This window comes from Taeniopygia guttata, chromosome 2 (genome assembly GCF_048771995.1).
Source record: "Taeniopygia guttata chromosome 2, bTaeGut7.mat, whole genome shotgun sequence".
NCBI classification, from domain to species: Eukaryota; Metazoa; Chordata; class Aves; order Passeriformes; family Estrildidae; genus Taeniopygia; species Taeniopygia guttata.
Window position 1 is genome coordinate 28123517 of NC_133026.1, and position 22958 is coordinate 28146474.

The window sequence follows — 22958 nt, forward strand, 5'->3', positions numbered from 1 at the left end:
TTCTCTGTCTCTCTCAAATCTCATTATGATTTTGGTCAAGAATGACTGGCTGAAGCTTCATTTCAACTTTATAGTTGAAAGTATTCTCAGATTCCGCATTCTTCATCAGCCTTAGTCACTGTACTTAGTTTTGCTGTATGCTTACCTCTCTCATCCTATTTTACTTCTTTGTTAAAAAATCCATTAGAAAATTATTATGCACTGTAAATAAATTCGTGGTGAAATACTCTTCATTGTAAATTCAGCTCTTCTAATATAAGAACATGGACTACAGATTTTCAAACTGATAATTTGATATTTTGAGAAATTTTTATGTGTTTTATTATTCTGGTTGAACATAAGTAGAATAGAGAAGGAAACTAAAACAAATTTGTTCTGAAGTGCTCCTTGTCATTTTAATAGAAACTTTTTAATATATTATGACTTGCTGTTTCTGTATGGCAACTGAAGAAGAGTTGGTCTATATTATTTTTCAACTTTACAAATTTCAAAAAAGTGTTATGACCCTTTAACATTCATGGCTGCAGAACCACTGCCACTGTGATAGCGATATCCTACTCTGATCTACAGCAAAGAGTTTTTGAACTCTTATCAAAGCACAACCATATTGGTACCATTCTCTCTGTCATGGAAACAGGTACAACCAAGCATTGTCCAGGTGTGGGGGACAATGTCCCACATAAGAAAGATGTGGATCTGATGAAGTGAGTCCAGAGGAGGGCCGTGAAAATGGTGAAAGGACTGAAGCAACTCTTCTATGAAGACAGGCTGAGAGAGCTGGAGTGTTCGATTTGGTGAAGGGAATGGTCTGGCACCTTCCAGTGCCTAAAGGGGATCTGTGAGAATGCTGGAGAGGTATTTATTACATGTACTTATAGGACAAGGGCTAATGGCTTTAAATTGAAGAAGGGCAGGTTTAGATTAGACATGAAGAACAAATTCTTCACTATGAGGATGGTGAAGCACTAGAACAGGTTGTCCAGAGAAGTGGTGCATGGCCACCCCTGGAAGTGTTCAAGGCTGGGCTACATGGAATTTTGAGCAACCTGGTCTAGTGGAATATGTTGCTGCCCATGGCAGGAAGGTCAGAATTCATGATCTTTAAGGTCCATTCCAACCTGAGCCATTCTGTGATTCTGTGACCATTAAAAAGTTTAGCCTGTAGTAGAATCTTGCTCTGTGTGAATGTTCTGGCCAATTGAAGTTTGCACATTCACATTTTCCTATGAAGTGCAAATCATGAAAGGACATCATGTTATGATGCCACACAGTAATTATTAAGCTGCAGTATACATTTAAAGAGGTACAGTGCATAGCATAATTCAGTAAAAAGGCACAAGGTTTTCTTGTTTCTTCTGGTTTAATGTAGTAGAACTAGTTCTAATGAATTTTGGTGTGTTGTCATCTATATTTTAATTTTATAAAAAATTTTAGGGAAGTTATTTTCATAATACAGAACCTAAAACTTCTTGAACTTATTTTGTTGTAATGCTATTGAGATGTACATTGCAATTCTAGTATTTTTTCCCCACTAAAAATAGTGTAGTCCTACGGCATCTAAGAAATTAATACTCCTAAAAATTCCTTTTTTGAATGAACTCAGAGAAACTGTTATATACCATGGTCTATGCACCATGTATATAGCATGATCTTAGAAGGCATCTCTCCTCTGAGGATGGACACATCTAAATCTCTGTAAGGCTTATGGCTATATTTCTTCCTCGGCAGTAGGTTTACATGTGGTTCATATGAGATGCTAAAATCATCAGGATCAAGAACTAAAATTTTAAGTGTGTAGTTATGAGGAAATGTTTCTTTAACACTGAAATAGTTTAAGACAAAGCATTTTTGGTGATTTTGAGAAATCCAGAAACAAAAAACAATCTGCAATTTCACTCCCCAAAATTGCAATAATCTGTTTTATTTTTGGGGTTTCTTTGGTTCATTTTAGTTGTTTTGACTTATTATTATTTTATTATTTGACACATTACTATTTCCTTATTTCCTTCTACCAACTGAAATGACTGATTTCTGCCCCCAGGTAAATTGCTTCCTTTTCTGATGTCTTTTTTTCTGTAGATCAGAGTTCCAATATGTCCATGCTCTTGAAAGGGAAGCACCTAATACACAGCTCATTTATCAAGGCAAAAGTGTTTAACTATGACCCTAAGCACATGCTGCTGCTTGTTAGTTTAACTGAAGCTACACAAACATGATAAAAGGTAACTGACCTTTATTCTGTGCTCTTGGTATCTGTTTGATGATGGCCTCACTTTGTCCAGAGGTTTAACAAGTGTTTACTTTTTAACTAACTCTCTGATTACATGATCCTCTTTTCCCTGACTCTCTTCCTTCATCATATGATACAGCTTTTTCTTAAGTCTCTGACATTTCAAGTGAGGGTCACTGTATTTATGCAGTGCCAAGAACTAGGCACAGTCTTATGTGCTGAGTGTGCTCTTCCGCATTGTTCTGCAAATTAGTCAACATGAAACCAAATAGTGATAATGTGTTGTTATGATTAAGGTTAATAAGCTACTGATTATCTCCATAGACTACAGTTCCAGACACATTATTTAAATTGAATGGTTTTTTTTTTTTTTTTTAACTAGTTGATAAAAGATCCAAATTTCCCCCTGTTGTGATAAAAGATGTTCTAAGCCTTTAGAGGGATAGGGAAGCATTACACAACAGGAACAGTTTACTCTGTTCAATACACTACAGATTTATTTTACAGTGACAATAGCACACTACAGCTCCAGAAAACATTGTCTGGTAACAAAAGGTTGTTCCTCTATGTCTCTGAGACTAAACCTCTTGAAAAAAAACCACTTGAGGAAGAAACCAGTTCTTACTTTTCTAGTGAGTGCAACAAATGTAACAAATTACTGTGTTCAGTAAACCTTGTTTTGTAAGCTTAATCATCATACAAGGCCACTAGTTTTATGTAATCTGGTCTTCATTAGTATGAATAATCCTTCAATAAAACCACTGAAGATGGGACGATTTAAAAATTAAAAAGAAAAAACCAATTTCCCAAACCCAGACAACAAGCCTAAGCATAATTTTGGCTGAGTCTTTGTCACCTGACAAAACTTTCTAACCTTCAAAATTAACAAAATTTTTTAGTACACAAACTTTAAAAAAAAAACCAAACCTCTAACTTATATGTTCATAAGATACATACATCTTGACAAGACATCAATTTTTATTTTTCATTTTTTTTTCTCATTTTTAGTTTTACAATTCATTTCAGATCATTTGCATATTTGGAAATATTGAACAGAATAACTTTTTCTTCTCTAGTTCTTGAAAAGGATAGATACTTTCCTTCAAATAGCTCAGTCAAATCTAGACTTCTCTTAATGATAATGGTTTCTGCTTTTTCGATAGTCCCAGGGAAAAAAAAAAAAAAATGCCACAGAAAAACAGCACAAAATTTGAAAATCTTTGTCTGAATTTTTAGCCAGGTGTTCTGACAGCTACCAACTGGGTCATTACTGACAATCTTGTAGTTTCATTCTTTATCACTCCAGTTGACATTCACATACCCCAAAGAAGAGTAGCTGAACATTGAGCTAAGAAAGGGCACATGTTCTGCCAAAAAAAGCAAGGTGCACGGTGCAAAAGGGCTTTGACAATCAATTATTAAGAATCCAGAGATGACAACTCATATACACATATGTAAGTCAATAACCTTTGAGCAGTTAATCCCCAGGGATCACAGCAGACAGTGGCAGAAGGGATCAAGGTCAGTGATAATGAAGTCAAAGTGATGGTGAAGGCCAAATACAATCTAATCTATCCTTAAGAAAGGAAAGCTTGCAGTGACTTTGTTAAACTCGGTGGTGATGCACATGGTAAAGGACAAGTTAAATTTCCAAGTCAATTTCTTGCCTTAGTTTAGAGAAGTCCATCCTGCTCCAGTTCACATTTTTGTTGCAAAGTAGACTAAGCTCTCAAGTTTCAACCATTTATTTTTCAAAATCCCTTGCTTGTCTTCTTTATCCTTGACCAGCACCCTAAGACATACATATGAAGTCATTCAAAAACCCAGGAAAAAATGGAAGTCTGATATTTCCCTGTCATACTGGGGTTTCTGAGCATAGAGGAAAATCCAAGTTGCATACTTGTATCACGGGGTGTTTGTGTGAGAGAGAATTCGTAAGATAATTAGTCATCCTGTGCATTTTTAAAGATGAGTTGAAAATTGTCTTTACCTTCAGATATATTGGAAACAAAATATTTTACTCTTAGTAGCGGAATTCAAAGTTAAAATTCAAGAGCTGGTGCTGCAAATATTCAGTTGTTCATGTGCAAGATAGATACTTCCATAAATAATATCACATAATATATATCTCCTATTATTATCCCACATGATAATGTCTCTCCTATTTAGGCAATTTATTAAACCTATGGATAGTTACTTATACAGAATAACTAGCTCAACAGTCCACTCTGATCACTGAAATGATCACTATTACAGTTAAGATAAAAAAATATCCTTTCTAAAACATCAGCCCAAAATTCATAGGTGAGAATTAGGGATGCAAAATTCACATACTGACAAGAATTCTGGAAATTCTATACAAGCTGCATTTTCATTTAGAGTACTTTCAAAAAATGTAGTCCATTTGAATGTCATGAGGTAGATTAGGTGTAAAACCAGATCTTAAAGTCTATCAGATACAAGTAAGCAATCTATCTTTTTCATTAAGATAATTCCCTCTTTCATTTTCTCTAAAAAATAATTTCATATAAGAAATCTGAAAACTTGTGTAAAACCTCAAATTAAAGTGTGGGATTTTTTTTTTTTTGTAATTCAGAAAATAAGATTAAAGAAGACACTTGGTGTTTTGTGTCCTATGCAGTTGAAGTGCTGAAATATTTAAGAATGTCAGTCAATTTATGTGTGTTCTGTGCATGTGCAGTACATCACGAGTCATTAAATACAAATGTATGAACTGTGAATCAGAATTTGATATAAACTGCTGTGGGCTGGGAGAAAAATTTGGACATGTATCATTACATGTTTATTATGTTTTTACATTTTTTTCTGACAGACAGCACTATTAGTCACTGACACAGTTGAGAGAGTGGACTACATGGCTCCCTTTGCGTTCCTGATTGACTACAGCCTTTTAGGCCGTCGCTTGTCACAGGCCTTAGACAGAACAAATGGGATTTGGAGACACTGAAGCACCACTTTTGTTTGCATTGGCAGATTTTGAGTGTAGCTGTTGTGGGAATAGAAGGGCCTCCTCCCTTGACAGCCCTCTTTCTCTAAGGAGTAGAAAGAGAACAGAAAAAGACAAGTCTACTGCTTGGGCACACCGGGGATATAAACTTCTCCTGAAGTATTTCAGAGTTGCTCCCTGGAACAAAAGGGGAGCAGGGAAAGGATTTCTCTCGAGAGTCATAATTCATGTTCCAGTCTGCTTATTGAATGGGGCAGCTCCTTGAAAGATTCATAGATTTTAAGGTCATTTATGATTGTCGTGCCTGGCTTGTGTGACACAAGCCATAGAATTTTATCCCTTCAGTGTTGCTTTCCAACCCATTAGGATTATATATTACTCCAAGTATATATATACTTAATGATTCTCCAGTAATAAAAGAAATAAAAAATTAATGTCCATAAACACAGCAACTTTTCTAGGGCTACTAAAGACCAGATAGTGTAGTGTCGCTTGTCAAGTTTTAAATCATTTGAGAGGAAAAATATATACCTAAAAATACTTTGAATGCTCCTAGTAGGTTTTCTTTGTGTAAAGTGAAGGTAGTGAAGGGAAACAAAGCAGCCTGTCCAATTATCTCTCTATTTGGGGAAGAGTATCCATTTCCCCATCTGTTCTGGCAGTGCCCTTTGCTGAGTTACTGCCACAGATGTAAGCAAAGGGGCACAGAGAAGGAGAAGAAGTAGCAGTATTATCATTGTAGAAGATGAATGTAGTGGCACTTCTAATTTATTTAGTATTCAGGATTTCAACTTTAATTAGGATTCTTTTGTCACATCATTCATCAAATGCACTTGAAAGAGATGGAAATTAACACAAAAGTTTCTGTTGCCTCAGGCATGCTTTTAGTACTTCTACTCGTTTTGGTTTATTGTTGTTCAGTTCAGTAAAATAGTTTAGTTGTTATAGTTCATTTATCTCTAACTGGATTTCAAAAGAGATAGAATGAATACATTGCTCTTAAAAAGTGCTGGTTTGTGAAGCCCCTGTAGCTCTTAACACCTCTTTTATTATAAAAAAAAAATTCTATCAACTCTCTCACTCTCTTTCCCTCTCTTTTTTTTATTGCTGACTTCTGAGTTGTTAATGTAACACTGTACACTACGTTTTACCCGGTCATTTGTGATACGTTTGTTGCTGCTAGGATGCTGGTAAGTCACAGACTTACTCATAAATTGCACATGTGTTTAGATGAAATAACTTGCTGAAATAATTTCAGTTGGCATGAAGCTCAGCATAGCTACAAAAATATGGTCTGCATGAGGAAAGGTTTGTATTACTTATTACTCCAGCTACATGCCTGCCACTGTAAAATTTACACTGTTCTGGCATAACAGGAGCTGCATTGATATATGGATGCTCCTTACACCCAGAGCTTCCAGCTGGTGTAGCAGGGGTCCAGTCAGACACTTGAATGAAAATAATGTGAACCTATATTAAAGTCTGAGACTATGCAATATCAGCAAGGTTATTGCTGTCAGCACAAGAATCCTTAGCCTATGTCCAAAAATCACACTTAGTTGAAAATCAAAAGGTTTATTAAGCAAGTATTTCTGGGAGCTTTGTGATCAATGAAGTTTTGTTTATACTGCTTGTGAAGATGAACTGCATAGTCTAAGCAAGTGCAAATTCTGGCTGTATGTTCTCCTGCAGTTTTGGATTTTGAAAATTTCCTTCTGCATTCACCAGTGTCTAGTGATGTGTAATTCTGTGTAGTTTTTCCATAAGTAGCACCTCTCTCTCCCTCTCTCCTGGTTGCTGAAGTTAAAAAAATCAATAGCAGTGAACTTTGCCCTTTTTTGTGCCATCTTCTCAATATGCACCTGAAAGTTAAATGGATAAAGGAGTGGAAACTTTTTCAGATATCCATTGCAACATAATATTTCATGGGAAATGTTGCTAATACAAAACTGGTAATATTTTGGGGGTACTTAAAACTGGCATTCTTATTAGCAAACCTTTTAAAGAGGAATATCTTTCCAGGTTTTCATCTACATTACAGGAGCTAGAAATTCTATTTCAATAGGGAGACATTCTATTAGAAAACATTTGATGTTGCATGTTGGATGTGTATTGAAAGGTTATAGCAATCACAAACCTAAAACACAGTCAGTGTTTTGAAATTAAAGATAGGTTTCTACTCCACAAAATATTTAGCAAAGTTTTTAAAGGAGCCGTAAAGTGAAAACTAAGAAACATTTGAGAAAACTAGAATTACCTGTAAGGTCAGCCACCTCCTGGCTGAATCCGGCAAACATTTCATTTAACATAAGTGGGAGCAAGACCAAACTCCTTATAGGTTTTTGAACACCACCAAAGAAACCAGACACTTTTTACACCATTATTCAAATACAAGAAATGAATGAATTTCAGTACCATTTCTTTGCCCTCACTGACTTCTGCAGTATATAAACCCAGTATATAAAGTATATAACAGAGTATTGCCCTCACTGACTTCTGCAGTATATAAACCCAGTACATAAAGTATATAACAGAGTTTTTCTAAGAACTCAAAATATACATTTTAATTATAATGTTGCTAAAAATAATAATCTACTTGTTTAAGAAAACTCAGCTAGTTACAGATTGTTTCAAATAACTGGTATGCTGAAACATAAGTATTTTGGTGAAAAAATCATGATGATCAGTTTAGTCTTAAGGAAAAACCTTGGCAACAGGAATTGGTGACTAAAAGATCCCCTTTATAATAGGACATCAAAAATGCACATTTTGTGGGAGCCTAAAGCCAGTTCTGAGTATAAATAAACTGCAGCTCTGAGAATATTATCTATGCCTTGTACTTCAGAGCTGTCAGTCAGTATTTTTGATCATTAGCCATCTGTGATTATCTTAATTTTTGCCAGCAGGAGAAGGAACTCTTTTCCACCAGGGAGCTCTGTTATTACAATATAATTTATATGTAAAGAGCTCATTTCATTAGAGGGGAAAAAACACCAACTTTTTACATAGGTTTGATGGGGGTTTTTTTTAGTTTAAAAGAAACTTTTAGTATTAATTATTTTGCTTTTTTTTAAATTTTCTTTTTTAAAATTTTATATCCTTGGCATGGTCCATGTAAAAGACATTAGGAACATATTAGTAGACTAACAATAATTCTGTCTTTATTTTAGCTTTTGTTTAACATCCATTATGGAAGATTATGAAACTGGGCCAATCATAGGCCTGAAGCATTTAACAAGAAAAGTTACTACTTTTCAGTTTCACTCAAAATGATTGTACTTGTGAACCTAACTTTGTCTTTACCACATGCAAGTTAAAATCCTTACAGGGTCCTTTTAGATGACCCTTTAGATGGCCAGTTAAAATCCTTAAAGGGTCATTTCTCTCCCACCTGTCTGTTCAAAGAATGATTTTATAGTGACCTTGTCTTGCGAATGACTTGCTGAAAAGAAAATGCCACACCTCCCTGATTTACTGAAATAAAACTCTATTTTTATTGGTGCTGTATATGCTGACATCGTATTCTGAGTAAATTGGTTCATAAGGACACTAATATAAAATAAGTCCCTTTATAAACTTCACTTGGCTAATATACTCTATTTTTATTGGTGTTGTATATGCTGACGTATTCTGAGTAAATTGGCTCATAAGGACACTAATATAAAATAAGTCCCTTTATAAACTTCACTTGGCCTTTTTTACCAACTATCTCAGCTTGTCAATGGACAACCTGTTGTCACTGTTTTCAGCCTCAGGTCTTTGTTGTCTTAAAATTGGAAACTATTCAGGTGAACTTCAAAATAAAATCAGAATCAGTATAACTGTCTAGACATGATACCTATGTTTAATATCCACAAAAGACAATGGAGGTCTGTGTCCAAGAGGACACTGGTTTCATAACTGTACACACAAACCTTCTGCTCATGCATCCTTACTGTAGTACAGATAATGTCTCTAGTTTTAGGTTTTTTCTCACAAATCTGCAAGAAGCCAGTTCTAATAGCAATGAAAAGTGATTACTGAAATTGAATTGCCTTTTTTTTGGTATAACTAAGCTTTGAAGCTATGATTACCTTACATTCTCAAAATTACACATTTTTTAATGTGTATGTATTTATGTATTTGAATAAATCCCATGATCTAACATATAAGGTCAGATGAATAGAATCTGTTAGTTATACACGAACTTCAACGTTAGCAGAGTATTTCTGGTCTACCCTATTTGATCATATGGATTTATGACATAGAGAGATGCTGCAGATAACAGCTCTTCCAACAGCTTTAATCAGTAGGATGAGGTGCATTTTATAAACAGTGTGAGAATTAGTTATAAAAATTTTCTAATTAAAAGACAAATAATCACATTTTGAGTAAATAATTTTTTTTTCTCTACAGTTAGATTAAGAGGCAAACAGCAAGGAGGAAAAAGATATATGTAAAAAGAAAGAAAATATTGATGAAAAATTTAATTACTGGTACTAACAATTAGAGTTGGAGTCAGTGTTCAAATCTTGCATTCACAGCAGTCTTGGATTTGCACATTCATATCACCTCACTATTGCCTTTACTGATTCTTCACAAGCAGATCTCACAGCAATGTAAAGAGGAACAGCTGGGACATTCACCTCAGAAGTGCAGGGAATATTTAACATAAAACAGTAATACAGACCCACACCTTCACTGAAATTGACTATTGAGTATGTTGGTGTAAGGATAGGAATAGTTAATGTACAGTTATGTTACAAACATATTATAGCATAAAAAGTGACAGGTAAAAGGTTTAATTAATATAACATTGCATAAGCACCTCTGAACATATGATAAGTTTTGGATAAAATACCTTTTGAAAATTGTAACAGCTTGGGAATTGTGTAGCTAACAGAGTAACAGAATTGAACAGTACAAGGTTTTATATATTTTTTAAACAAAACTGACTTCATAAACAGTCCTGGTCCTGTTAAACAACTTGGGGCAAGCTGAAAGTAATTCACTTTTTACATCTTTATTGCCAAACTTCATTTGATTTGATTGAATCTATATTTATCCTCATGTGGCTCCTGGAGCACTCGTGAACTTTCATAGTACCAGTCTATCAGGACAAATCTGCAAGTAAAAAAACTCACTTTTATCAGCAGGTATTCAATGAATGGCAGGTGGCAAATAAAGCACTTAGAGAATTGTTTTAATTGCATCTCTCTCCCATATCCCACAACTTGAGAAAGTTTTAGAAATCTGGAGAGGAGCAGGATGGGTTTGTTTGCTGCTTTGATTTTGTTCCAACACTGCTTGCTTTCAGAAAAAAACCTTGCTGATAGAATTTCACTGCCTTTCATGTATGGATGATATTTAAACTGGCACAACAAAGGGCATATTGCAGTGCAGCAGAGATGTACCTCACAACAAATATGAAAGCAAACAGTTGAATTTCCTGCACCAACTCAAGTATATAAAGAAGCTTTTAACCTGAGTCAGTTGACAAGGAGTGAAAACAAAATTCTTTTCTCCTGGAAGTTAAATAGAAATTCAAGTTAAGATGTTTAGCTGTAGCTATGTTTTCTGCAATTATTTCATAGAGTTAATACAGTGCTACAAGAAAATGATTAACTGGAAAGTTCAGTGTTCAACTAAATATGTTTTTTTTCTTTATACTGTTTCTTATATGTCACTTGTTTTGTTCTTACATGGTCCTCGTTTTGTGTGAAAAAGACAGCACAGAAGAAAACACACACCCTATATTAACAAGTATTTGAGGTTGGGTTGGAGATTCCAGATCAGAGCAAACACTCTTCAGTGGATGAAACTGCTGAAGTTTCCTATCATAGTCTTTGTCTATGACTAGCAATTTTGAAAGCCACCTAATTTCATGCTTAATACCTTTATTGTCATGGATTTTGATTGAAATTTCTAGATTTGACAAATTTAGCCTGTGAAATACCAACTGTTTTTATGGGAACGTGAAGAAATGCTTGGGTGTACACTTATAGCAAGGAGCTTTATTCTGTAACAATTTTGTGCTGATGAAATATCTCTATAGAGCCATAAAGAGAAAGTGCAGTCAGGAGATATGAGCAGACTAAGAATCAAGGGTTAGTAGTGCACCTTCCTTATTTAATCTTCTTTGCTAAATGAGGTGATACTGGGTTGCTCTTAAGAATACCATGCAAAGCCTTAGACAGTGAGATTAATTGTGATGCAGGAAAATTTAAGGAAAATATATGGATAAATGAGCAACTAAAAAAGAGTAAAACTAGAACTTGAGTTCTTTCAGTTGTTCAGAATTCACATGGAGGCAGTGAGTCTGAGGCCTGTTTCATTTTGTGACTTTTAATTGTCTAGCTCTGAAGAGCATGAATTTTTGCAATGGGCAGCTGGTATTAGAGGGCATTTGAAAGAGTATTCACCCTTTACAAGGTGTGCTATCCAATATCAAACAACAAAAAATGTTGATCTGAGAATATTTTTCTAAAATCAGGAGTGAATCATCATTTCAGGCCAGCACTTCAGGGCAACTTGAAAATTTTCCATAAGGATAAGATAGGCATTGGCTCTACTCTCTGTTTTCTTCCCTCTGCCCCTACCCAGCTTTACAACATGCTCCAAAGTATCTTACTATATAGAGAATGTAGGCATACTGTGTCTCAAATGTATATTTTATGTATTTGTTGAAGATCTAGCCATTACATTTCCTCACCTTTATACTTTAAAATTAGATTAAAATCCTTAGAAAAATTATTTTGCTACAACTTAACTTGCCCATGCAATGTTCATTTACTTCATATGCCTGAGTTAACTGTGAGGTACTTGGGAAAGACCTGGGATTCTAAATCCCACCAAAAAATCACAAGGGACAATTTCCATGAGAAAGCTTGACAGTGTCTTTTTCCTCAGGTTCTGAGAGGTGAAAGATGAGTGAAGAGATGAGGATTAGTATGTTTTCCTTTTTGTTTTCATTTACAGGTATAATCCCCTGAAGATGGAGGTGGGTTTCTCCTGTGGTTGAAGCGCTAACCCAGGACTCAGAAGAGAAGGGTTCAATGTCCTGCTGTGTTACAGGTTTCTGGAGCAGGCAGTGTGATATTTCATTTCACCATCTCTGACAGAGACATAATTTCATCTGTATTCTAAGGATTTTGTTCAGGTAAGCAAATGCAAATATTACTGTTCTTAAGATTACATTTAAGCTATACTTACATAAGAATCTATCAAGATACATCTATATTTCATAATTTTAGCTAAAGTCTGCAACCTTTATTCAATTCTGAGTTTCACTATATTAGGAGTTTTCCTTGACTATATATGAAAAAAATATTACCCTGGAACTTAACTAGATACATTTATTCCTATGTTATGGTAAAGGAGGAAGTTCAGTTCCAAGGCCAGTAGCAAGCCAATGTATTATTTAAAAAGGAAAGAAAATACAGCCTGCTGGGCATTCATTTGCTTAGAGGAGTTCTTTGTATTTACAGTTCAAGAAAAAATATTTCCTTGTAAAACATCCAGTAAATACTTAAAAGCATAAAACGTTCCTGCTTACTGAAGGGAGGCAACAAAGACGTTACTCAAAGGAGAACTGAAACCAGAAATAATAACATATCATGAGGAAAATTCCTGCCACTGAAGTTCAAGATAAAATAGTCACCTTCAAAAGACAATTAAGAACTTCGGGGGACTGAAATCACCTTCAAGGGACACTCTGGGACAGTCAGTTTTTAAATCTGGCCATCTCAATTAGGTATGTAAACTTAAGCCATTATGATGCTGCCCATTTCCCTCCCACCTCTGTATTATTCTACCATTGTTTGAAAATTTTATCCAGTGTGCTATAACGGCATTAGCTGTGACTCTCTTTTATCTCCAAAATCCTTATGCTCTCCTCCTCCAAATTTGTTGCTAACAGTTCCACTAATGAGTCACTGTGAAATCATTTCACAGATGTACTCTGAAATGCTCAGTGTACTCAAGAGCAGGAAAATTATATGCATTTTATGGCACTGTAGGACATTTTTAAAGGATTTGAATTATTTCTTACTTCTGTCTTTTTCTTACCTTAATGAGAAAAAGTAAGAAAAAAACCAAAGAAAACAACCACACTCTTTCCCACATTCTCCCTTTCAATTTCTCCTTAGCAAGACTACAATTCTCCAGAGCTGATTTTCCTAATAGAGAACTCCCTGACTATGTTGGACAAATGTCATGTCCCCTGGCTCTCTCCATCTTGTAATGAAAATAGACCTGTTGCCAGCTACACCTTGCTGATTGCTTCCTACCTGCTGCTAAAGATAATTTGTGCAGTGTAAATGAAGACTTCAGTAGTTGCTGTAGGGTAAAAAAGCTACAAAAATGGACTGCTACTCAGCACTCACATAAAATAGCCAATAAAGAAACTGTTCTGATTAGCTGAAAGTGTGTAAAGTATATAAAGTATGTGAAAGGTCTTCAAGTTTTCACAGTCTTAATTATACCAGATATCATACAGAAGTGTTTTGCCTTGGAAAATGAATCACATGCATTTGCATCTTTTCATTTGCCTGATCCTATATCAAGAATTTTTGTGTATTTGTTTTCTTCATTTTTCTGTCAAATATTTCCTACTGGACTGCTTCCTACTGTTTGAAAGTAAGCAATAAAAGGAATTCACCAATATTTCCCTTCAGAATATTGTGGCCATCTGGAATGCAGATGTTCATGTTTGCTGTTTTCCCCCAAATATTCTTTCAGATAACCTCTTACCTCCGAAAGAATGAAAGAGACAGAAGCATCACATGTGCATTACAGAAAATGGTGAGTTGGAGTAGGAGACTGAAATAGTGGCAGTTCCAGACAGCAAAGCTGTCTGCTGTGTGTGACCTCAGACCCACCTGGTTTGGCCCATCTCTGCTGTGGTATAGGTTATGCTGCCTTCTGTTTGTCCCATGCTATGAGAACAATATGATGCCTATGTGGATGCAAGAGCCTTTATCATATATTTTTGCCCATTCAGTGTGTGCAGATAAAGGCAAGCATGCTATTTCTAGCCAGTGAATGGCTGCTGTTTCATTTTACCTCCGTTTACTTAACACCGCCTGGGATTTAATTGAAAGGTACAGGGCGCAGAAGGGGAAACGGTCACTAAGAAACTAACTACCACTAAGGAAATACATTGTCCTCCTACTGAAAACCAGATGACAATTCCTAGATTAGACATTCAGTGCATTTCCTAGACCAGGAATTCAGGTGTGTTTGGATAATTACATAACCTTTTACCTGCAAATACTCATACAACTTTGATTTCTGTCTTCTGCAAAGAGAGAAGAAAAGAACTGCATCAATAATCAGTGTATTTTATATTCTCTATCACTCTATCCCTTTCATAGTCTCATAAGTTGGGGTTATCTCCACACACATTTTCCTTTTGTCTGTGCAGAGTAATACTTGAGGCATCTGCTAGCACTAGTTTAAAATACTTTCTGCTTCCTGACAGCTAGTATTTCATCTTGATCCTCCATAATTATCCTTCCAAATTTGTCTCTTTTCACAGTATTTTCCAGCCTCCTCAACAAATTGTTTAGGCATTGTAAAATGCTGGTCCTCCTTCCAAGTGATACTGCTCTTTAATGTGCCTAGATTCCCTGGCTTTCAATTGCTTTACCTCTTCTCATCTACAAAACTGTAATAGTCTAATTCATAATGTTTTTTTCTGAGGTTCAAAAAAAGACCCCTTTACATATACCACTGACCAACTTTACATATAACACTGACCAAATCTTCTGCTCACAGAAGCAACTCACCAAAATGAAAACAAACCCACAAGGCAGTCTGAAGTGCCCCAAAACTTCACATCCGTAACTACAGTCTTTCAGGGAGAGAAGTTAAGCAAATGTTTCAAGTGTTTCAGGTTTTACTGAGCTCCCAGAGGACTTGTAAGGTCCTGGAAGATTTGAAACGCTCTAGTCTCTTTTGGGAATTGATCAACTTTCTTGCTTTTCAGGCTTCAGCCTACTAATCGAACAAAGCTGGAAGACCTGTGGGACAGTAAGACTCAGCTCCATCCTTCATTCATTCTCTAGCGGGCCAAGCAGTGTTTGTGGGGTTTTCTGGTTAACTCCTGACTTCTCAACACAGCAGAATTCAACAAGGGTTACAGAAAGATTTGGTTTCATCAAAATAAGGGAACTTTTTACATTTTTTGTTCAGTGTCTCATGAGGTCTGAAAAGGCAACAAAGAACAGTTGAATTTGTTTCATGTCTTTTCCAACGAGCAGTGCCTGGGAAGGACATCACTTCTGAAGCAGAGCTGTAAGCATCATTGCTCCTGCCTTGAATAGTAGAGTGGTTTATCTTTGTTTTTGAGGTTCTGAAGTTTCCATAGTCCAGAAGGCTTTGGGTGTAATTTCAGTCCACTGGACATAATTTCTATGCAGCTGTAATCACAGTTCTGGAAAGCTCTGGGACCCATCAGAGTGGGATTTTTCTTCCATTCCCAGTCGTTTTTCCAAATGAGAAGATTTTTGTTTACCTGCTGGTGGTGGAATGAAAGATTCAAAACAGCAGTTGTTTTTGTTTTGGATTTACAATCCATCTCTAAAATATTAAGATGGGAAAAGGTAGTTATAGTAGTGGTAACAATAACAATAGCAACAATAGCAACAATAGTAACAACAACAACAACAACAACAACAACAACAACAATAATAATAATAATAATAGCAATAACAAATAATGAAACTAAGCCAGTGAGTTTTGCTTGAATTGAGAGGAAAAGGACAGCAGCTGTCACTGCTGTTAAGAATAATTTATATATTGTCTATTGTCTGATTTCTCCTTTTGGGGTTATAAGTGTTGACAAGTTAACATCAGGGCAAAGGTACATTGGGCTGTCAAGTTTCTATTTTCTGCTTCTTGCTCTTCCACAAAGTGCTACGGAGATTGATTGATAAGATTTTAAAGAGTTTAGTTGCATCACAATGACACAGTCTTCAATATGAATTAAAATAATAAAATTGTTTGTTTAACTTGTTTTTGTGTTGACAGGATCTTTGCACTCCAGGCAATCACTTTGTTTTCCTTACAGCTTTGTTCTTTAGTCACCCAAATGTGGAATGTCACTCAACCTTGTCATATTTTTTTCTTGATGTTCCTTATTAGTCTCTGCCATTCTTTTCAGGAATCTAACAAATGTGGATACCCTTTGTCAGTCAGTTGTTCTGGTTTTTGCCATTTTAAGCTTCTTCTCCCAATAACACGTTAACAGATTTTCTTAGTGGACATGAGCTTTACTTCATAAGATACCAGTTAAGTCTTTGAGTAATCACTAGTGTGATCATCTAATTAAATTTCTGTAGATGTCCCAAATGAAAATTACATATTTGAACCCACAGTTTATAGTCACCCACAGTTTCATTTTAACACAGCTCTAAATTTTTTGAGGGAATTTGGAAGTGATAATACAATTAAGGGTCTTGCTGAGCTTCAGCTCTTTCTGAAAATGAGATCTAAATGTTTTCAGAATAACATTTAGATAATCATCCAAAATTCTGAGCATCTTTCACACACGGAACTGTCCCACTGAACCTTTCCAGTCTCATCTCTTGCACATACATTTTTGATCTCTGTTTTACTACATCTTTTATACTCACTTTAGTATGGCATTCAAATTCATATTGCATCGGCTGTAATTTTAATATATAGAGAGAGCTGAGATGAAATATCAAAAGGAACACAAAAAAGGATATAATCTGGAACTGAAGACATCATAAACCAACATAATTTCAGGCAAATTATGTATGATACAGGAAGACTCAGTCATGACGTGATGACCTAGATTAAATTTCTGAAAATAGTCAGGAAAAAGTTGTATCAGAGCAAAAATTACAGGGTTACTTAGAAATATTAAGCAAGTATTGCTGTTTTGGTTTGTTTAGTATTTTAGTATCATGTCTCTTGAATTTAAAGGCTGCTCATATGTAAAAGAAACTGGATTATAAAGTCATTAGAATAAAAATCTGTAAAAATCTATTGTATGCATATATAGGTCCTATTCATGTAATTATTTAACTGTAGTTAAATCTCAATTATGTAAGTTAGTTTTAGCAGTTACTTAAGGATCAAAGTAGTGTAGACTGGTTAGTAGCAGAAATGCAGTTAATTGTTGCCTTTTCTCACTAATGGGACCTTGAAAGGCTAGGCTTTTTCAAAACTACATAGCTGGAAAGACATTTTCATCCTAGCAAAGCTCTACTGTTTGCAGCTGCATTTTTGCTGATTCTCTGAAGTCAGAGTTAATTGATAGACAATTTGGCCTGTAGACTTTAAATAACATACTGAAAATCTCTGTTTTGGGGAGAGGCGGGTTTAAAGTTAATTTTTCCCCCAAATGACTTTTTCCAACTGAGTACTGGTGCTGGCAAAAATATTGCCAATGAGTAAGGCTATATTTCTTTTCTTCTATTTTTTTTTATTTTTTTATTTTTTATTTTTTATTTTTTATTTTTTATTTTTTATTTTTTATTTTTTATTATTTTTTTTATTAGTCTGGTATCTAAGGCATTGGAAATTAAAATCTGGGATGGGATACATCTCTTGTCCATAATGAAATAAAACCCACTGATTAGCTCATCCTCTTTATTTTGGCTACCTGAGCCTCTTCAGTTCACTTTTCAAAGACAGATTAGAAATCTGGGTTAAGTAGGCACAATTCCTAAATAGGAATAGCTAATTATGGGATTCTGGTTTTGGTTCCAGACTTTTTACACTCTTCAGCATTTCTGATCTGTAGTTTTATATTTGAGTGTAAACAGCTTTTTCATTCTTCATGTCTGTGACTTTCTTTTCTCTACTTTAAATGAGACTCCCTCTGAGCTGGAAGGCAGGTTTCATTGAACACCTGAGACTCTGCACTCTGGCCTTCTAGTTAACTAAGTGATCTTCTAATGTTTTTTTTCAGCATTTATCTCCAATAGCTTGAAGTTTTGCTCATTTATTTTGTTTTTCTGACTTTTAAAATAATAATTCAATAATATTATGAACCTGATTAGAATCTTTTTTCTATCTTTGCCTCTTATGGTAAATTATTTCCATATTTCTCAATAACAGCTGCTTCTAGCTTCAAAGCAAGATTCAATTTCTATGGCAAATACCACAGCTTCAAGGAATGTTTTTTGCTTCCCCCCCACCCCCTCTTTCTTTCCACTAAGCTTAAATCCACATCAGTTTTTAGATGTGCCATGTATATAAACCACTGTAGATTTTTTTTTTCTAGTTCATCTGGGGTTCTGTCTTTTTCCCCTCAACTCTCTTATCAGAAGGATATAAATTCTGCAACATATATTCTCTGGGTTGCTAAACCCTAAATTCTTTTGATTTTTGCCATTTATGTGCCCTCTGAAGTTGTATTTGTGTTTCATTTGCTTGAAAGAGGAAATTTACAAATAGATATTCATGTGGCTGTCTTAAATGAAAGGCAGTGGTTAGGACCATACATTTTAAGATGCTTTAATAGAAGTTAAATATTAATTATCTAGTCTCTAATTTAGTCTGATGAAGGCATAGCCCTAAATTTAAAGCATGCACCTATTGAAATATGTATGGGCCTACTTCAATATGCTTAGTGTTGTAGCATAAAATGGGAACAATTAATTAAATAATTCACATGTCAGATGTTTAGTGATAACAGCTATCCATCATTCTTATCTGTTGTAATTTTGTTCAAATTATGAATGACAAGGCATAAATATTAACCCCTGCAGGAGCGGTATAATATTATTTTCTAATTATTTGCTTTTGTCTTTATATATTTTATAGATATAAATGTAAATATATATAAAATAAACACAACATATATATTGCATATAGTTTTGTGTTTGGTATTGATTGATTGCATTAAATTACAACTTCTAAAAATGAGGTTTTGTTATAAAATAACTAGCTGATTTCATTTACAGCTATTCAAAGGGGGGAAAAAAACCACTCAATAGCATTGTTTCCAAAGAAGACAACACTATTGTTTTCAGATTCAATAACTTCTATTTTCTTTGTCTAACCACTTCTGAAAATATGCAGAATATCTGATACTTGTCTGCAGCAGTTTTGGTTTCAGTATATATTAAAAAGTAACCCTTCTAAATTGAGAATATGTTCTGAGTTCTATGCTTCATATCTGAAGATCCTCAAATTTGCATAATTCTTGACCAATACAGGTAATATAAGGCTGGACTTGTGAATTTAATTTATCAGGAAGCCTGAGTTCTCCAAACTGGGGCAGTGTTTGGTAAAAAAATGAACATTTTGCTTTTCTTGTTTGCATTAATTTGCATTGCACCATATTTGCAATTTGTAATTAATTTTGTACTCTATTTTTTCCTGGAGTACTTCTCAGTTTATTATTATTATCATTATTTAATATAGCCTGTGGAACACTGAACACTGATTAAGTGTTGTATGCTTTCTGTTATCTCTGAAGCATAACCGATGAAGTATTGTGAATTTGGCACTGTGTAATGTAGCATTTTGCTTGCTGTGCAGCACTAACAAACAACACATCAGTAGTCATGCCTGTCTCTCATTTAAATGCAACCTCAGAGTCACACTGCATGTTTCAAATATCTGGGAGCTGTGTGATTAGTTAACATCTTTTGCATAACCTTAAAACTATCTCAAGTTCTCAGGAGATAATTAGCTTCTAGATACCTTCAGTGAAATGAACTCTGCCTTAGCAATGGTGGGTACTATGTGTTCTACTACTCCAAGGAAGGGTGGCATGAAAATGCTTTTAAAAATAGGTTAAGTGTCTTCTACATTAAAAAATAAAGTAAAATGAAAGAGAGAGATAAATAACTCCTAATTTATTTATTTCTATCAGGATTGCTTTTGCTCCCTATCTTTTACGTTTTCCTTTTTTGGCGGCTCTTCTGATGTAAATAAAGGCTGTTCAGCAGGCACCAGCCTCCCTTACTGAAATCTGCTCACCTCTGTCCCAGAGTTCATGTCTCATATGCTAGGTGTGAGTAAACAGACAAAATACATCACAATTGAATAATCAGGAGGATGTGATATGATATTTTTCCTTAGCAAAAGCTTGAGACTTCAATTCTTTGTATAGATTTATGGAAAGCAATGTTTTCCAAACATTCTCCAAATGTTTTTTGTCTCTTGAAATAATTCCCCAGCCATATCCATGTGCAACATTTTAAAGCTTTTGATCCTGCATTGAAAAGGCTATTCTAAGCCTTCAGTGTTTACAATATTCTCTTTTAGCACTGGAAGTATCTGTATAATAACCTCAAAATTAAAATGTTTTGGAAGCTTCTAAATATAAGTCATAACTGCAGCTGTCAGGAAACAGGATTTTGACAAAATTGAACTTGTTAAAGGAAAGTATCAATTTTGATTAAATTTGCTTGAAAGGTGTTTTCTAATTTGAAACAAAACATTTCAATAGGCTAACAGCTTTCTCTACATTTATTGGAATATAACATTGCTATTTGTTTCAAAATTATTTTTCATTTTGAGGTTCACTTGTAACTATGATCTAATTTATACCCAAGAACTGAAGTATTTTTGAAACACTTTGACCGTATTTCCATCGAAATTTAAATGCATTCCTCCCCACCAAAAAGAGTTTTGTATGAACCTTCAATTTTTTTTTTTTGATTCTATGTTGTGAAATATTTTTCTGAAAGGAAATTTTTAAATGAAATTCTAGATTTAATAAATTCTCTTAATACTTTTTCCGCAATAGAAACTGTTGGTCTAGCTGCACCGATTGTACAAAGCTGTAAACCTGCACATATCTTTAACCATATTGATCAAATCGAGAAGCTCCCACCAGTTTGGTGGATTTATCTTTTCCAGGGATTGTATTGCCCATCTGATTCAATCTTTAGCTTTATTGGCTACCATTGCTCAAAAGGAGCTTTGTTAGGTTTCTGAAGGTCTAGTGAGGAAAAAATGAAGACATATAGACAGGTCCAAAAAGCATTGAAAATTCAAGATATACCATCACAGGAACTGAAAACATGAACTGTAAGTGAAGGAGGGAAGGGACATGTAATCAATTTCTTACTGGGAGAGACAGGTGAATAGCCTACTTTTCCAAAACAAGTAAACAGAAAGGAATTATTTGTTAATATCCAGATGCTTGACTGAGGATCCTACAGGCATTCCAAAGATCACTCTGTTGTAGAAAGGAATACAGCTTTTCAAAATATCCCCCTCTCTGCAAATAACTATAAAGCAAGCGCAAAGCCAATTTGCCTCCCCATGGAAAAATCCCTGGTTGGGCACTCAGGTTCCTTCCACAGGGTACAGCAGGAGTGAGACACCCCAGAAATTGAAATTGGGTGTAAGGTGTGTGAGGCTGTCTGCAGCTGAGGAATGAATGAATGGACAGGAAAAATCACCCAAGTCTACAGAGCTTCATGACTTCTGAGGCTCAAAATTCCCTCATATAGATAATATAAAGCCTATTTTAAGGTACCTGATATGTTCTCACTTATGCCTGTAAAAATGCAACAAGAGGGAAGAGCAGTATTGCCCCATGTATATGTACTTCTCAAGTGAATGGTTAATTAAATTGTGAACAGAGGATCTGCCTGAGACTTACAAGTTCACTGTACCAAGGTCCTAGGTTGGTATTTTTAACCAAGATCTTCAGTGCACTTTCAAATATTACTCAAATATTACTCATTAAAGCTCAAATATTCTGAAGAAGACAATTGAAGATTTTCTGAGAATGAACTAAAGAGAAGAAGATGAGTTTTAACTCTGTAGCTGGATGTACATTACCATCTTGTAATGTAGGAGATCTGGTGTCAAGCCTTCTCCCTCAAAACTGTTTCTATGTTTTGTAGACATGAGATAATACCATTAATGAGAACTGCATTTCAGAAGTCTTTCTCTGTCACTGCCATTCCCTTTCTGCATTTCTGTAGCCTACATTAAATATATATTCATTTGATAAAAAAAAACAACCAGAACAACCCTACATAAATCCTATTTTTGATATTTAAATATCTACTGGGTCCATACCTGAGGGTATTAGCTATTGAAAGTTTCCTGATTCCTGTCAAAGTCACTGGGCTGATCACCTCTGCTTCTCAGAAATGCACATTTATGTTTTCTATCTTATGTCCTTATGTGTAAAATAGGAATAAAATAACACCTTTTAATTTTTTTTTAGCCGAAGTTTGTTAACTGTGGTAATTGAAGGTACCTAAAACCATTTTACTCATATTCTTCACAGAGGTCAGTAAGCAAGTGCTAAGTGCAAAAATAATTCTCTACTTTCCAAGCTGGAACTAGCTTGCTAAACTGAAGGACATACGTTCTAGTCCATTACCCATTACCTCCATAGTCCTCCATATTTTACATTTTTGTCAATAAAAAATAATGTACAGTCAGAGTGTGAAATTTTCTTCTGTATGAAAGGCCAACAAAAGGCCCATGCCTCACCAGCTTTCCAGAAGAGAGTGACACCTCAACAGACTAGTCAGTGTTAATGGTTAAAAAATGAGACATTCAGATCCTATGTGTCAAATATGTAGGGCAAAATTCTTGACCCTGACTGTCAGTCTTGCCTGGCTGAAGAGGGCACACAGGGCAGAAAGCTGCTTTTGGCTGAGGCAGACAGAGATGAATTCTGCTTGAAGAGATGGCAGAGTTGATAAAAAGGTTTTTTACCCAGCCTGGAGGAGTTTCCATTAAGATATTGAGAAGCTGTGATTTTCCTTTTTTTTTTTTTTTTTTTTTACCTTCAAGGTATCCTCCTCTGTTCAGCATACTTTC

At 35.0% G+C, this 22958-nt stretch overlaps 1 long non-coding RNA gene across 5 annotated transcripts in view; it reads left to right on the forward strand.

The window, feature by feature from the left end:
* The window catches only part of LOC116807806 (uncharacterized), a 54400-nt gene that overhangs the window by 23243 nt on the left and 8199 nt on the right, over nt 1–22958 (forward strand). For 2 of the 5 annotated variants that reach the window (XR_012054527.1, XR_012054528.1), the window contains exons 2-5: nt 12156–12336; nt 12665–12930; nt 13917–13979; nt 15166–15843. This is a non-coding gene — a long non-coding RNA (uncharacterized lncRNA). Of the gene's footprint in view, nt 1–1064; nt 2223–12155; nt 12337–12664; nt 12931–13916; nt 13980–15165; nt 15844–22958 lie in introns of those variants that run through there. The other 3 variants (XR_012054529.1, XR_012054525.1, XR_012054526.1) reach the window with 3 other exon arrangements.